This window comes from Trachypithecus francoisi, unplaced genomic scaffold (assembly GCF_009764315.1).
Source record: "Trachypithecus francoisi isolate TF-2019V2 unplaced genomic scaffold, Tfra_2.0 Lachesis_group20, whole genome shotgun sequence".
Taxonomy (NCBI): Eukaryota; Metazoa; Chordata; class Mammalia; order Primates; family Cercopithecidae; genus Trachypithecus; species Trachypithecus francoisi.
In genome coordinates this window covers 63,883,274-63,898,888 of record NW_022681466.1, presented here as the reverse complement: position 1 = coordinate 63,898,888, position 15,615 = coordinate 63,883,274, and the positions used below count along the sequence as shown (strand labels likewise).

The window sequence follows — 15,615 nt, the reverse complement described above, 5'->3', positions numbered from 1 at the left end:
GGTCACCCTGATCCTGCCTGCATGCATGGCTTTGCCACATCCTGAAAAAAGCCTCAGTCCCACTGCTATGGATTCCTCAGCCCAGGTACCTAAGTTTACCCACATGCTTTAAATAGGGGTGATGTTTCTATGTACCTCTAAGGTCCACAGATATTTATGGACTTAACCTCCAGGGCTTTGATGAGTGCTCCTGGGGATACAGAGACAAACCCACACAGCCCCTACCTTCACGGCTGACTCTGGGGAGAAAAGACATCATCCTGGGAAAAGGAAAAGAGGGATCCATGAAGGGCCTCCTAGCCCTTCTTAACAATGGTGCTTCTTCTAGATGGTAAGACTAATTGAGGCATGAGACCTGCTGCCACTGTGGAGGCAAGAGTGTTCAGGGGACTCTTCAGACCAGGGTGTCTGACCTAATAAAGCCATAAGGAGTGAGTCAGATCTGATACGGCTGGAAGGGGACAACCACTAATACTTAAAGGGGCTAACTGGACTTGGGATAACTTACGTTATCTCATTTAAGCTCTACACAATACTATGAGGTCAGTACCAGCACTGTTTCCATTTATAGATGGGGAACATGAGACTAGGAGAGAAAAGCAACTTGCTCAAGCTCTTTTTTCGTTGAGACGGTGTCTCGCTCTGTTGCCCAAGCTGGAGTGCAGTGGCACCATCTTGGCTCACTGCAACCTCCGCCTCCCGGGTTCAAGTGATTCTCCTGCCTCAGCCTCCCGAGTACGTGGGATTACAGGCGTGCGCCACCATGCCTGGCTAATTTTTGTCTTTTTGGTAGAGACAGGGTTTTACCATGTTGGCCAGGCTGTTCTTGAACTCCTGACCTTAGGTGATCCGCCCGCCTCGGCCTCCCAAAGTGCTGGGATTACAGGTGTCAGCCACTGTGCCCGGTTTCAAGTTCTCACAGCTACAAGTGGCAGGTGGAGGCTATGTGACAAGTTCATTCTCTTATATACCACGTTATGTGCTTGGCCCGCATGGAGAGGCAAACAACATTGGCATCCACTGTCTCCCCCCTTAAGTAGTGACAGCTCTTGGCCATGCCTTTACCCTCTAAACACAGGAATGAAGCCAGGAAAGTGGAGGAGAGAACAGGTCATCTGTCCGGAAGACCAGTGGCTTCCCAACTACACATGCAGGGGAGATGGGGAGGCTGAAGGCCTGGCTGAGGAGTTAGAACTTGAATTTCTTCTTCCCTTCCCAAAGCACTGCAGTCTTGCTCAACACCAGCTGAGTGACGAGACGGGCAGGGTTGCCTCACTTCAGGGCAGCAGGCCCCAGCCTTCCTGACTCTAACCCATTTCCGGTCCTTGCGTATCTTTGGTCGGACGGTGATTCTCACTCTTCCTATTGACTTCTACTTTGTGTCAGCAAGTTCAGCGTGGGCCCCGTATGCTGCCGTGGATCTGATCAGCTGAAGCCTGAGACAAGGACCAGGTACATTGGGTGGAAAGGGCTGATTGGAGAAGGTCTGGGCCACATGAGGGTTTGCCTGAGAGATGCCAGAATGGGGGGGGCTCCTGATGTCTGAGGATCCTCTGTGCCCATGAGGCAAGTGGATTGTCAAAGGCTGAGGTCCGTTTGGAAAGTTGGTTATGTCCCTGTGGTGTGAGGATTGGGTGATGGGTGACATAAAGAGATGGCTTTGGTGGCTTCCTGAAACCACATCATTTGTGCACATCTTTCCCCAAGAGTCTGATCACCTTGATTTGGTTTCCTATCTCCTGAACTGCCCATGTAGCGTTTTTCTGGTTTGCAGAGGGAGCTCGTAGGGTTCCGACAGGTTTATCTGGAGCTGACAGAGACAGTCAGTGCCATACACTGAAGTCATGCTGAGCTGACCAAGTTAGGGGCTTGCGATCCCATCCTGGGACCTTGACTTCACTGCTCATGGGCCATGTGCTTCCCTCTGAACGTGTTTTCTCATCTACAAAATGTAAGACATCTCTATGTTATTGGACGTTTGTAAACTTAAGCAGAATGATGATTGTGAAGGTGTTTTGTGAACGGTATGGTTGTATTCTTCAGGGTTTGGCGTTCCTTTTATTTCATTTTGTAGATGGAACTGGATGATTTTTCCTGAGAATATAATATCTGATAAAAATTTAATCAGGACAGAGAAATTGAAAGTGTTTGCATAATTCTATCTCCAAAGATTAATACTTTGGCACATAGACATCTAGACTCTTAAATGAATATTTTTATGTCAAATCCTACTTACTGTCTTGTAACCTTTTTTTCACTTAATAATATCTCTCGAGTATCATCTCTGTTAATTCATAATTATCTACCTCATCTTTTTTAACAGCTGTGTAGTATTCCATTGCGTGACTGTACCATGATTCATTAAACCAGTCTCCTATTGGTGGGTGTCTAGGGTATTTCCAATTTATTTCTATAATAATAAACAGTGCCACAGTAAACATCACTGAATGTACGTCTTTGCACACTAGCCGTATTATTTCCTTAGAATAAATCCTTAGGTGTTGGAGTCCTAGGTGAAAGGTTGTATGTGTATTTAGTTTTCATTCATTTGTCCAGATTCCCTTAAGAAATGTCACACCATCTTATTTATTTATTTATTTATTTATTTGAGGCAGGGTCTTGCTATGTTGCCCAGACTGGTCAGAAACACCTGGCCTCAAGAGACCTTCCCACCTCAGCCTCCCAAGTAGCTGGGATTACAGGCTTGAGTCACTGTGCCTTCATTTGCTTAGTTTTTAGATACATATCACTGATTCCTCTCCAACAGAGCTATAAAATTCCTGGCAATCTGATCAAACACATTAGATTATCTCTCAGTCTCTTGTCTCGTTTTCTTTCTTTTATTCCTCAGAGACATCTGCCTGGTGCCTCATCCTGCTGCTCCTGCCTGGATTGGTTTCTGCCCAGGACTGCTGAATGTTGTCATCTTAGGAATTCCTTTTTCTGTTTCTTGTATGAATCCTCTCTCTTTTGGATCCTTCCTTCCTTCCTTCCTTCCTTCCTTCCTTCCTTCCTTCCTTCCTCTCTCCCTCCCTCCTCCCTCCCTCTGCCTTCTCTCTCTCTCCCTCCCTCTCCCTCTCTCTCTTTCTTTCTTTCTTTCTCTTTCTTTTCTTTTCGTTCTGTTTTGAGATGGAGTCTTGCTCTGTCACCCAGGCTGGAGTGCAGTGGTGTGATCACGGCTTACTACAGTCTTGAATTCCCGGGCTCAAGTCATCCTCCCATCTCAGCCTCCCAAGTAGCTGGGACCACAGGTGTGTGTCACCATACTTGGCTAATTTTTTGTATTTTTTGTAGAGATGAAGTTTTGCCACTTTTTAATTTATATATATGATTTTTTTGCCACTTTAGAGTTTTAACTTTATTTATTTGTTTAGAGATAGGGTCTCACTCTGTTGCCTAGGCTGGAGTGCAGTGGCTCAATCACAGTTCATTGCAGCCTCAACCTCCCCGGGCTCAGGTGATCCTCTTACCTCAGCCTCCTGAGTAGCTGGGACTACAGGCACGTGCTGCCATACTTGACTGATTTTTGTATTTTTTTGTAGAGACAGGGCTTCATCATGTTGCCTAGGCTGTTCTGGAACTCCTAGGCTCAAGCCATCCTCCTGCCTCGGCCTCCCAAAGTACTGGATTACAGGCGTGAGTCACTCATTTTACATTTTTAATGTGCCTTGCCCGTTTTATATTTTTCGTTTACCATTTTAATCTTTTTTTTTTTTTTTTTTTTGGGATGGAGTCTCGCACTGTTGCCCAGGCTGGAGTGCAGTGGCGTGATCTCAGCTCACTGCAACCTCCGCCTCCCAGGTTTAAGTGATTCTCCTGCCTCAGCCTCCTGAGTAGCTGGGATTACAGGTGCCCGCCACCACCCCCGGATAATTTTTTGTATTTTTAGTAGAGATGGGGTTTTACCATGCTCGCCAGGCTGGTTTCAAACGCCTGACTTCGTGATCCACCTGTCTTGGCCTCCCAAAGTGCTGGGATTATAGGCATGAGCCACTGCCCCTGGCCCATTTTAATCATTTTTAAGCGTACAGTTCAGTGGCATTAAGTATGTTCATGTTGTTGCACTTACTATCACCACCACCCATCTCCAGAACTTCTTCATCTTCCCAAACTGAAACTCTACCCATTAAGCACTAAATCCCCATTTTCCCCTCCCTCCCTCCCTCCCTCCCAGGCCTTGTTAACCATCAGTCTACTTTCCGTTTCTATGAATTTCACTCTTCTAATTACCTCATATTTGGAGAATCATAGAGTACTTGTCTGTTTGTATGGATCTCACATTTCCCTCCTCATTTTCTTCCCTGTTTTGGTGACATGCATCTTCCAATGATAGGAGGTAATTTTGTTAGGTTTTGACTATATGGAAACAGGCCTTCATTCTATCCTTATACTTGTCAAAGGGTCTGGCTTGATTTAGAAAACTGGTTGGAAATGATTTTTTTCTCTGAATGTTAAAGGCAATGGTTCATTGTTTTCAAGCTTCTAGTTTCTTGTTGAAGTCTTCTGCTCTTATGATTCAGGATCCTTTGTACTTGTCCCGGTTTTATGTGGAAGTTTTTAGGGGTGTCTTGTCATCTTGAGGATTCTGAAATTTCATCTGTGGGTGTTTCTTCATTGATTGTCCTGTGTACTCAGGAGACCCTTTCGACCTGGGTGCTCATGTTATTCAATTCTGGAAAAATCTCTTGAATTATTATCTTAAAATAATTCCTTCATCCTCATTTTCCCTGTGCTTGCTTTCTGAAACGCCTATTATTTGAATATTAGACTTTGGGGTTTATCCTCTCATTTTCTTCCTTTAATCTCCGATTTGGGTGATCTGTCTTTTGTTCTCCTGTTTTGGAAGATTTTCTCAATTTCATGGTCACACTCTTCAAATGAATATTTTAATTTCGACCCTCACTGTTTTTAAAAAAGGGCTCTTGTTCTCATTTCCTTTTTTGAAGCCCCATGTTCTTGTTTCATGATGTAATGCCTTTGTTTATTTCTCTGAAGATATTAAACATTTTTTCTAGCTTACTTCTGCTCCCTGCATTGTGTCTACTGCTGCCAAATCTCTCTCTCTTTTTTTTTTTCTTTTTTATTTATTTCTTTTTTTTTGAAACAGACTCTTGCTGTGTCTCCCAGGCTGGAGTACAGTGGTACAATCTCGGCTCTTTGCAACCTCTGCCTCCCGGGTTCAAGTGATTCTTGTGCCTCAGCCTCCCGAAGAGCTGGGATTACAGGCATGCACCACCACGCCTGGCTAATTTTTGTATTTTGACCTCAAGAGATCTGCCCGCCTTGGCTTCCCAAAGTGCTGGGATTACAGGCATGAGCCACTGCGCCCAGCCTCTTTTTTCTTTTACTTTTCCTGTACCTATGGATTATATTGAAGCCCTTGGATTTCTTTTATGCTGTTTTGTTCTATCTTGCACATTGGAGGCTTCCTCAAATGTTTGGTGATTCCTGGTTGAATGTTCATTTTTATGATCAAGGAACTAGAAGCTGATTGGAGGGTGTTTGTGTCTGCGTCTGTGAATGTGTCTGTGTGTGTGTCTGTATCTGGCCTTGGTTGTTGGGTCTCTGTGTATGGTGATCAAATGGGGGGACCAGTCCCTATGATTGGGAACCCCCTAGAAGAATGCTCGAGTCTCCTGCCTGGAGGGTACAAGCCAGGCTGCTAACATTCTGGGGGGCCATCGGGGGACACGAGGGGGTCTCAGCATTCTGTATGTAGCTTCAAAGACTTCCCCTCTCCCAAATCCTTCTTCCCTTTATGGTGTAGTGACTTAACCCTGCCCTAGGATGTGTCCAGTCTCCCCAGATCTGGAGCTCTTCTGGTTTAGTTCCTCCAGTAAGCACACCTTCTCCCGCTGGGGTGGGAGAGAAGTAGATGCCTTGGCTTGTCGATTGCCTGGGCTGTGAAGCCGTGTGTTGAAATGCTTTGTAAACACATCCTATGTTTCGACAGATCTTCCTGTTTCTAACCCCACCCTACCTTGCTTTTCAAAGTAACCCGCACCTCCAGTTCCTGAGACTTTCTGGAGTTAGAGGCACGGCACTGCTTGCTTCTGGTTGGCATTTAGTTTTCAGCCTTTTCTGATCGACCGCATCAGCTGTCACTTACTCATCCACTTTCCAGCTTCCAAAATCCTGTTGACATCCCTTGTCCGCTGTTGTCTCCTTTTCCTATCCTCTGTCCCTGTGGGTTTATACCTTTTAAAATTTGTGTTCGGTCTTTTTTGTCGGTGGGATTTCAAGAGGAAGTGAAGATACATGTGTTTAATCCATTGTGGTAACCGAGATGGTTACCGCATTTTTCGCTCTGCGACCAACATCGCAGGAGACAGTGGGCTTCCTTATACTTTACTAACATTGGGTATTATCATTTGTCTTAAATTTTGCTAATCTGATAAATAAAAAGCAAGCAGATATCTCAATGTCATTTTAATTTATGTTTAAAAGTTATTAATGATGTAGCTGAGGGTCTTCTTAGGTGTTTATTGGCCATTTATATTTCTTCTATGAACCATCTATTTGTGTCCATTGCTCATTTTTCTACTAGGGCAGGATGACTGTTAAATTACTAATGTATGGCCAGCTCTATAAAAAAGTTTATGGCTGATTGATTCCTTCCTTCCTTCCTTCCTTCCTTCTTTCCTGCCTCCCTCCCTCCTTCCCTCCCTCCCTCCTCTCTCTCTTTTCTTTTTCCTTCCTTCCTTCCTTCGTTCCTCCCTCCCTTCCTCCCTCCTCTCTCTTTTCTTTTTCCTTCCTTCCTTCCTTTCTTCTTTCTCTCTCTCTGTCTTTCTCTCTCTCTTTCTCTCTTTCTTTCTTTCTTTCCTTCTTTCTTTCTTCTTTCTCTCTCTCTTCTTTTTTCTTTTTTGTCAGAGTCTCACTCTATCACCCAGGCTGGAGTGTGGTGATATGATCATGGTTCACTGCAGCATCAACCTCCTAGGTTCAGTGATCCTCCCACCAGAGCCTCCCAAGTAGCTGAGACTATAAGCACACACCACCACACCTGGCTATTTTTTAAATTTTGTATAGAGGCAGTGTCTTGCCATGTTGCCTTGGATGGTCTTGAACTCCTGGCCTCAAACACTCCTCCTGCCTGGGCCTCTCAAAGTGCTGGGATTACAGGTGTGAGCCACCACATCTGGCCTGATCCCTTATTTTCTTGTATACGCAGTCTCAGAGCACAGACTTCAGAAAACAGTGGTTCTTAATGACTTCATCTAAAGTTTTTAATGATTTAGATTATGAAATTAATATGTATTTGCTGTAGAAAATTTGGAAAATACTGATAAACACAAAAAAGAAAATATGAATTACTCAGAGATAACCACCATTTATATCCTCCCAGTCTTTTTTTCTGAGCATATACTTATAAAAAGAAAAGTGGAGTAATTTTATTTTGTGTCATGCTTTCAACTTACGAAATCATAATTTGTTCTCATGTGCATTGTTCTATGACATCATTTCCAGTGACCATACAGTATTTCTTTGCATGTATATACAATCATTTATTTAGCCAGTCTCCTAAATGACACACATGTGGGTTCCTATTGGGTTAAAATTTTGATTAACAAGTTCCTCTGTTGATCATGACCCCATCTAATCCTGTTTCCACCATGTATCTGCTTAGCATTCTCTTTTTTGGGGGGGGGGGAAGGATAAAGGTAAACTTTAATTCTTTTCAGGTTACATTATTACTAATTCCAGCGTAATGAATACAGACTCATGGAGATTGTCTAGAACTTTCCATGTTTGTTGCTGGGTCAGAGGGAGTGGTCGGGAAGGGTCATTCTGGGACCCTCATTCGATATCTCCACAGCTTTGCATCACCGTGAAACTGATGAGGGCCAGAAGCACCGATGAAGGAGTGCGAGATGGAATAAGGAGAAAAAAGAAGCAGATCACCCGAGAGATAATAGCTTAACAGAGAGAAAAATCCAAAGACAGAGACTGGTCTAAGAGCTGAAGACCTGAATTCTGTCCCTGAGTCTGCCACTAACTCAGACTCATATATCCTTGGGCAGATTGCTCAACTTCCCTGGTTTTCTCATGTGGCAGATTATTCCAAAGTTATGTCTGAGGGTCTATGAATGCTGACCTTGTCATGCTAGCTGTGTGACCTTGGAGACGTTGCTTAACCTCTCTAGGACTGGGTTTCCTTGTCTGTAAAGTGGGAACACAAATAGCTGCTTCATAGCATCGTTATGAATGAGTGTTTGTAAAGCACTTACGTGAGTTAAGTTCTCTGAACCTGCTCTGGTTCAGGAGGCAGCCCCCAAAAATAAAATTAAAACACCTCACACAGGGCCTGTCCCATACTAAATATTCAACGAATGACAGCTATTTTTTAAAATTGCATGCTGATTGTTATATAAGAAGAGGACAATTACATCATCCCATACTCTGTGTACAGAAAGGACTCTTGGCTTCTCAAAAGTGGTTTCAAAGTTCAATTTGCATCTGGGACAGATGCCAAAGGGCAAACTACAAAGTCACCACTGGCCACTGACCTCCATTCTCAGTTTGTTCTTCCCTGGGGCCTGGACGCTGTCCAGATGTGGGTCAAGTAAACAGGCTGCTGTTTATAAGTCAGATGTATGAATACTGGTTGACAGGGGAAGCAAAGGGAAGCCCCATTTTTCAAATATAAAATATCTATGAGTGTAAGAGAAGAGGAACCACGCCTTATATTATATGAATCATTAATGTTAGGGATGCTATTAAGGAAAAGCTGACGTACTTTCAAGTTGTCATTGATGAGCATGGAGACAGGAAGCAGAAGTTGTGGGTGTAGCTGAAGTTTTGCTCTTTGCTCACGTGTATTCTTGGACAAATTACCCTTTTCTGTAAATTCAGTAGGCTGGACTATATTTTTATTCCCTAAGTGATGGTCTGTGTACTACTGGTGACAGGCAGATTGATGTTAGGTGGTAAGAGATGCACATTTGTAATTTCAATAGTTAGGTATTTATTTTAGGGAATGTTAGGGAAAATACAATTAGCATCAAATTCTATGATTTCACAGAAATGATCGTTTAGAATGAGGTTAATGGAAGATTTAAGCTAATCTTTAAATACGTGAGTAAATTAAAATAAATATTCAAAGATGATATGCAGAAATAGCAAATAACGTGCAGGCGGTAAAACTGGAAGATCAGAAAGGGGTAGGCAGAATAATAGCCCCCCCAAAAATGTTCGCATCCTAATCCCCAGAACCTGTATGTTACCTTATATGGCAAAAGGGACTTTGCAGATATAATTAAGGCTTTTGAGATGGGAGGATTATCTGGGCCAGCTCAATGTAATCAGAAGGGTCCTTATAAGAGGGAGGCTTATCAAAATCAGAGAAGGCAATATGATGATGGAAGCAGCTATGGGAGCAAATGCAGCCACAAGCCAAGGAGCACTGGTGACCTCTAGAAGCTGGAGGAGGCAAGAAACTGACTCTCCCTGAGTTTTCAGGAGGAACCAACGCTGCCCGACACCTTGATTTTAGCTCCTTAAGTATCGGTTTAGACACTCCTGACTTTCAGAAGTGCAAGAAGATAAATCTGTTGTTTTAAGCCACCAGGCTTGTGATAATTATAGCAGCCACAGGAAACGGATACACCAGACCTTAGATGCCCATGAAGTGGTGCATTCTGCAAGATCAGCAATTCCTTAGGGCATAGAGAGGAACGTTGGCAAGAATAAGACTATCCTTAGTCATTACCCTCACCCTCCCAGGAGAGGGCCGACTCTGCTGTCACGTTCTGCAGACTGGCCAAGGAGAAGAAGGGCTCTCCGCTCCGCCAGGATGGTGCTTGGCTAGATGTCAGCGTGGGTCCTGACTCACTCACTGTCAACAGTGTCATCTGGTTCAACTTGCTCATTTTACAGATGAAGAAACTGAGGCCCAGAGAAGGGAAGTCATTTTAACAAAAGCAGCTGGGACAGGGCTGATTTGGCCAAGGTGAGTAACACGAGGCATGGCTGGGTTCTCACACCAGTGTGGGAGCCCTGAGAAAAGGTGGTACCTGCAATGACTGGCGAGGGAGGGTGGACCTTGCTGTCCTTTGATCCTCTTCTCTATGTGTCTGGGCCTCTTGCTTTCAAACAACTTCCTCTAATATCTTTTTATCAGGGTGTTAATAACCATCCTGTTAACACACAATCTTTAGAAAATTGTTGAAACAGCAACATGCTTGGAGAAAGGGCTCCCTTGCCTATCCCCTCCACCCCCACCATTTTTTGTTGTTGTTGACGGAGTCTTGCTCTATTGCCCAGGCTGGAGTGCAGTGGCGTGATCTCAGCTCACCGTAACCTCCGCCTCCTGGGTTCAGGTGATTCTCCTGCCTCAGCCTCCCAAGCAGCTGGGATTACAGGCGCCCACCACCACGCCCAGCCCCCTGCCTCCCCTTTATCTTGTCCCCAGTACTTCAGTGAATGTCTTCTCTTCTGCCTGGCCTGCTTCCCTCTCCTGGAAGGGGCATTTCTACCGTGATTAACATGGAACCTGGGATGTTTCATGTGTGCAATTCAGTGTTTATGAGTAAAAATCCACCTCTATATTATAGGCACTTCTGATTGGAGAAGTCCTATCGCCTAATTTTGAGCGGAAAATGTTTTCCATGTAAAGGCCATAAAACCCCCTTGTAATTTTCTTTTCTTTTCTTTTTTTTTTTTTGAGACAGAGTCTTGCTCTGTCACCCAGGCTGGAGTGCAGTGGCGCCATCTCGGCTCACTGCAACCTCTGCCTCCCAAGTTCAAGCAATTCTCTGCCTCAGCCTCCTGAGCAGCTGAGATTACAGGTGGCTGCCACAACACCCGGCTAATTTTTGCATTCTTAGTAGAGATGGGGTTTCACTATCTTGGCCAGGCTGGTCTTGAACTCCTGACCTCGTGATCCACCCACCTCAGCTTCCCAAAGTGCTGGAATTACAGGCATGAGCTACTGCACCTGGCCCCCCTTGTAATTTCGAAGCAGACATCTAGATTTGTGTTGTATCATACAGGGATGGGTGAAAACTAGTGTGAAATTTCTTCTGTGATCTCATGACTGTTATTTTGCCATATTTAGTTTTAAATGGTTGGAGTATTGTTTTGTTCTTATTTAGACAGTGGTCACCAGACAAGTGACCCCCCCCTCCGGCCCCCGCTGCTCAGAGAAGCCATCCTTAACATTCCAGATTAGCGATAATTGACATCCCAGGTATTTCTACCACTTAAAGTCTCAGATATCGTTATGTTTTCAGTTAGTAGGTGTTTAGAAGGTATGAAATGGAAAAGATTGCCGGGCGCGGTGCCTCACGCCTGTAATCCCAGCACTTTGGGAGGCCGAGACGGGCGGATCACGAGGTCAGGAGATCGAGACCATCCTGGCTCACACTGTGAAACCCCGTCTCTACTAAAAATACAAAAAGTTAGCCAGGCGCGGTGGCGGGCGCCTGTAGTCCCAGCTACTCTGGAGGCTGAGGCAGGAGAATGGCGTGAACCCGGGGGGCGGAGCTTGCAGTGAGTGGAGATCGGGCCAGCCTGGGCGACAGAGCAAGACTCTGTCTCAAAAAAAAAAGGAGGAAACTGTACATAACAACATAACATCAGGTTGGACTAATTAGGGAGTCATAGCAGAAGGGAATTAATTCCTAAGATCTGTGTTGCAGAATTGGGAACCCTTCCATTGAGGCTTTACTGATGTGAGTGCCCAGGTCACTGTTGTATCCACTGGGGTTACTTGGCTGAAAGGCTGCCTTAAAAAAAAATTATAACAGATCCTAAATCCATAGGCTTAGGAAATAGTTTACATCATTTACAAAGAATTTTGAGGAAATTATCTTGCTTTGTTAAGTATGGATGCATCCTTAGTTTTTAAACTTTAGAAAATTACACATTTAAGACATTTTTGATAAAAATACAGAAAAGAAAAAAAAACGAAGGAAGAACAGATGAGAGAGACAGAGAGAGATTAGATTGTGATCTCACCTCATTTTGGTGTCTTTGTCCCCAGACTCTTTGTCTAATGACAATGTATGCATGTTTTTCTACTTTACAAAGATGGGATCACATACCTATTGTTAACTGCTTGATTCATTTAACTGCATATTGTGGACATTTTCCTTATTAATATTCTTCTATAGCATTGTTGTTACCATTTGGATACTGTTTTTTTTTTTTATTTTTGAGACGGAGTCTTGCTTTGTTGCCCAGGCTGGAGTGCAGTGGTGCGATCTCAGCTCACTGCAAACTCCACCTCCTGGGTTCACGCCATTCTCCTGCCTCAGCCTCCTGAGTAGCTGGGACTACAGGCGCCCGCCACCACACCCAGCTAATTTTTTGTATTTTTACTAGAGACAGGGTTTCGCCATGTTAGCCAGGATGGTCTCGATCTCCTGACCTCGTGATCTGCCTGCCTCGGCCTCTCAAAGTGCTGGGATTACAGGCTTGAGCCACCGCGCCCGGCTTGGATACTGTTATATTGTGTAGCTATCACATCAATCCACTTCATTAGTCCTTTAGTCTATGTTGTCCCTAATTTTTTGCTAAACAATGCTTTGATGAACATCCTGTTGGACAATATGCACACATCCTCAATAGTTCCCTTTGGGTAAATTCCTAGAAGCAGAATGCTGGATCACAAAGTTTGCACCTTTGTTTTTTCTTTTTCTTTTTCTTTTTTTTTGAGGTGGAATCTCACTTTGTTGCTTTGTCGCCCAGGCTGGAGTGCAGTGGTGCGATCTAGGCTCACAGGAAGCTCCACCTCCCAGGTTCATGCCATTCTCCTGCCTCAGCCTCCCAAGTAGCTGGGACTACAGGTGCCTGCCATCACGCCTGGCTAATTGTTTTTTTGTATTTTTAGTAGAGATGGTGTTTCACCGTGTTAGCTAGGATGGTCTTGATCTCCTGACCTTGTGATCTGCCCACCTCGGCCTCCCAAAGTGCTGGGATTACAGGCGTAAGCCACCACACCCAGACCTTTATTTTTTTTTTAATATAAAGTTTTTATTCCTTTTACATTTTTTGTAGAGACGGGCTCTCACTGTCTTGCTCAGGCTGGTCTTGAACTCCTGGGCTCAAGCAGTCCTCTTGCCTTGCTGCCACAGTGCTGGGATTACAGGCGTGAACCCCTGTGCCTAGCCAAGGTTCCACATTTTTAAGTGTTTGATACAGGCTGCTAAACTCCCTACCAAGAATTGTGACATCCTCCTCAGCCCGTTACACGAGGGTGCTAGTTTCTCAGTGCTCTTGTATGCATTTGTCGTCTAATGTTTTAGAATCTCTTATACCTGTTAGATGAAATATGGAGTCTCTTCTTTGCTGTCCTACTTTGAATGTGTTTAATTAGGATCAAGGTAGGATATGATTCATGTGTTTCTTAGCCGCTTGCTTTTAAACATTTGTCAATTGCTTCTTATTGCTTGTTTCTAAAGGGAAGTTCTTTATTAGAGTTCTAAACTAAAAAAGTGCTTTGAGGCCAGGTGCAGTGGCTCATGCCTGTAATCCTAGCACTTTGGGAGGCCGAGGTAGAGGATCGCTTGAGCCTAGGAGTTTGAGACCAGCCTGGGCAACATGGTGAAACCCCATCTCTACAAAGAGTATAAAAATTAGCTGGGTGTGGTGGCACATGCCTGTGGTCCTAAGTACTTGAGAGGCTGAGGTGGGGGGATCCCCTGAGCCCAAGAGGTCAAGGCTGCAGTGGACTGAGTGAACCACTGCACTCCAGCCTGGGTGACAGAGTGAGACCTTGTTTCCAAAAAAAAAAAAAAAAAAAAAATCATTGAAAGCTTTTATTCAATAAATGTTAACTGCCCATAACATGCCAGGCATTGGGGTCAGAGATAAATAAGGCATGGCTGCTGTCCTAGGTGCTACCTTAAATCTAAAATATTAAAAAAACCTTGTCTAGTTTTTTCTCCTTAGCACTTGTTACTGCTGACATACTCAGGGTTGTCTATTTTTTTTCTTTTTTTTGAGTTAAGGTCTTGTTCTGTTACCCAGGCAACTAACCCATGGTGCAATCATGGCTCACTGCAGCCTCAAATCTCTGGCCTCCAGCCATCCTCCCACCTCAGGCTACAGAATAGCTCGGATTACAAATGTGAGCCACTTTGCCCAGCTAATTTTTAAATTTACATGGAGATGAGTCTCGCCATGTTACACAGGCTGGTTTTGAATTCCTGGCCTCAAGTGATTCTCCCACCTTAGCCTCCTAAAGTGTTGAGATTACGGGAGTAAGCCCTTGAGCCCAGCCTCTTTGTCTATTTGTTTCCCTTCTATTTTCCTTCTTTTTTTTTTTTTTTTTTCAGTTTTAGAAAACCTCCAGGAAGGAAATAATTTAGCTTCTTTTGTTAATTGTGCTATGCCAGGCATCTAGAACAGGGCCAGGCCCTCATTAAATATTTGTTGAATGGTTGGAAGCATGATCTTTTAGTCCTGGCAACTTTGACTCATTGGCTTACCTGGTAATGGGAATCAGGCAGAGATTGCTTAATAAGCTTAGACTGGTAAGAAACACTCCATTTCTCTGTCATTTCATTAGTCTAGTTTGGGAATAGGTAAACCTGGCGCCACCTTGTCTATATAAAGGTATGTGAGCACATCTCATTTTTTCCCCAGGGACAGTCACACTGTTTATGGAGGTGTGATGTCAACAGCCCTTGGGGTTGCCAGGTGTTAACCCAATGAGCAATTAACAGTGTCATGCCATCCATTTCTTGGGAGGCAGCTGCCACTGTGGGGTGTGGATAGTGGCTGTCAAGTGGCTGGGATGACAGCCAAGGATGAGAGTGAAGACTGAAGCTTGGGGAAGTCAGGAAGACCATGAGGTTCTAGATTAGGAGGAAGTCCACAGTTCAGGGAGCCTTCTAGGAAGAAATTAGGACTAGCCAGAGATTCATGGGAGCATGGCAGGGTGTCAAGTTCCATCAATAGGGGAGAAAAGGCTAGACAGACCTCAACAGGGGATGAAAGGCTCTTGAAACTTCAGTTTACCCCCCTGGATAAGGACGAGGTCTCTTTCTTTCCAGGTACCATCACCAGGGCAGGACCTTTATAGGAAGGCCTGTTTCAGCCGCAACCTAAACTGTTCTCATTTTTCTCTTCTCTAAAAGCCACCTTTCAGCAGGCTATACCTGGCGGCCTGCACAAGGCAAAGCACCCTCCTGGCAAGGGGGCCAAGGGCCAGAAGCAGGCTGCATTCTCAGGCACAGTGGAAAGGGAAGGAAGGGGAAGGGGGCTTGGAACCTAAGACACTGCATAACAAATTCATCTCTACCCAATTCCAGCCTTTCTGTTGACTTACAGCCAACTGGAGTTTGAAAGTGTGGGGACAAACTCTGATGGGAGAGCTGAGGTTTGGGAGTCTGAGCTGCTTTGAGTGGTCAGTGAGCTCTGTTTGCTCCAGAAGCTAATGAGGATGCAATAAATACAATAAATAGAACCTTCTTTCCCTTCAAGGTGGTATAGGAATAGCCCAGGCTGGGCTGTTTGTGGCTGGCTGTGTCAGGGACCAAACCATAAGTGAGCATTTTTGAATCAGACATGAGTTGGTTACCATTCAAAGTCTTGGAAGGGCAGCTGGGCATGGTGGCTCATGCCTATAATCCCAGGACTATGGGAGGCCGAGGCAGGCAGATCATTTGA

General features: G+C 44.5%; 1 protein-coding gene across 2 annotated transcripts in view; it reads left to right on the top strand.

The window, feature by feature from the left end:
- Positions 1–1,303: 1,303 nt before the first annotated feature.
- The window catches only part of NDEL1 (nudE neurodevelopment protein 1 like 1), a 73,082-nt gene continuing 58,770 nt past the window's right edge, over positions 1,304–15,615 (top strand). The window contains exon 1 of one of the 2 annotated variants that reach the window (XM_033184596.1): positions 1,304–1,452. The gene's annotated coding sequence lies outside the window, so the exon portion shown is untranslated. Of the gene's footprint in view, positions 1,453–9,925; positions 9,950–15,615 lie in introns of those variants that run through there. The other variant, XM_033184597.1, reaches the window with a different exon arrangement.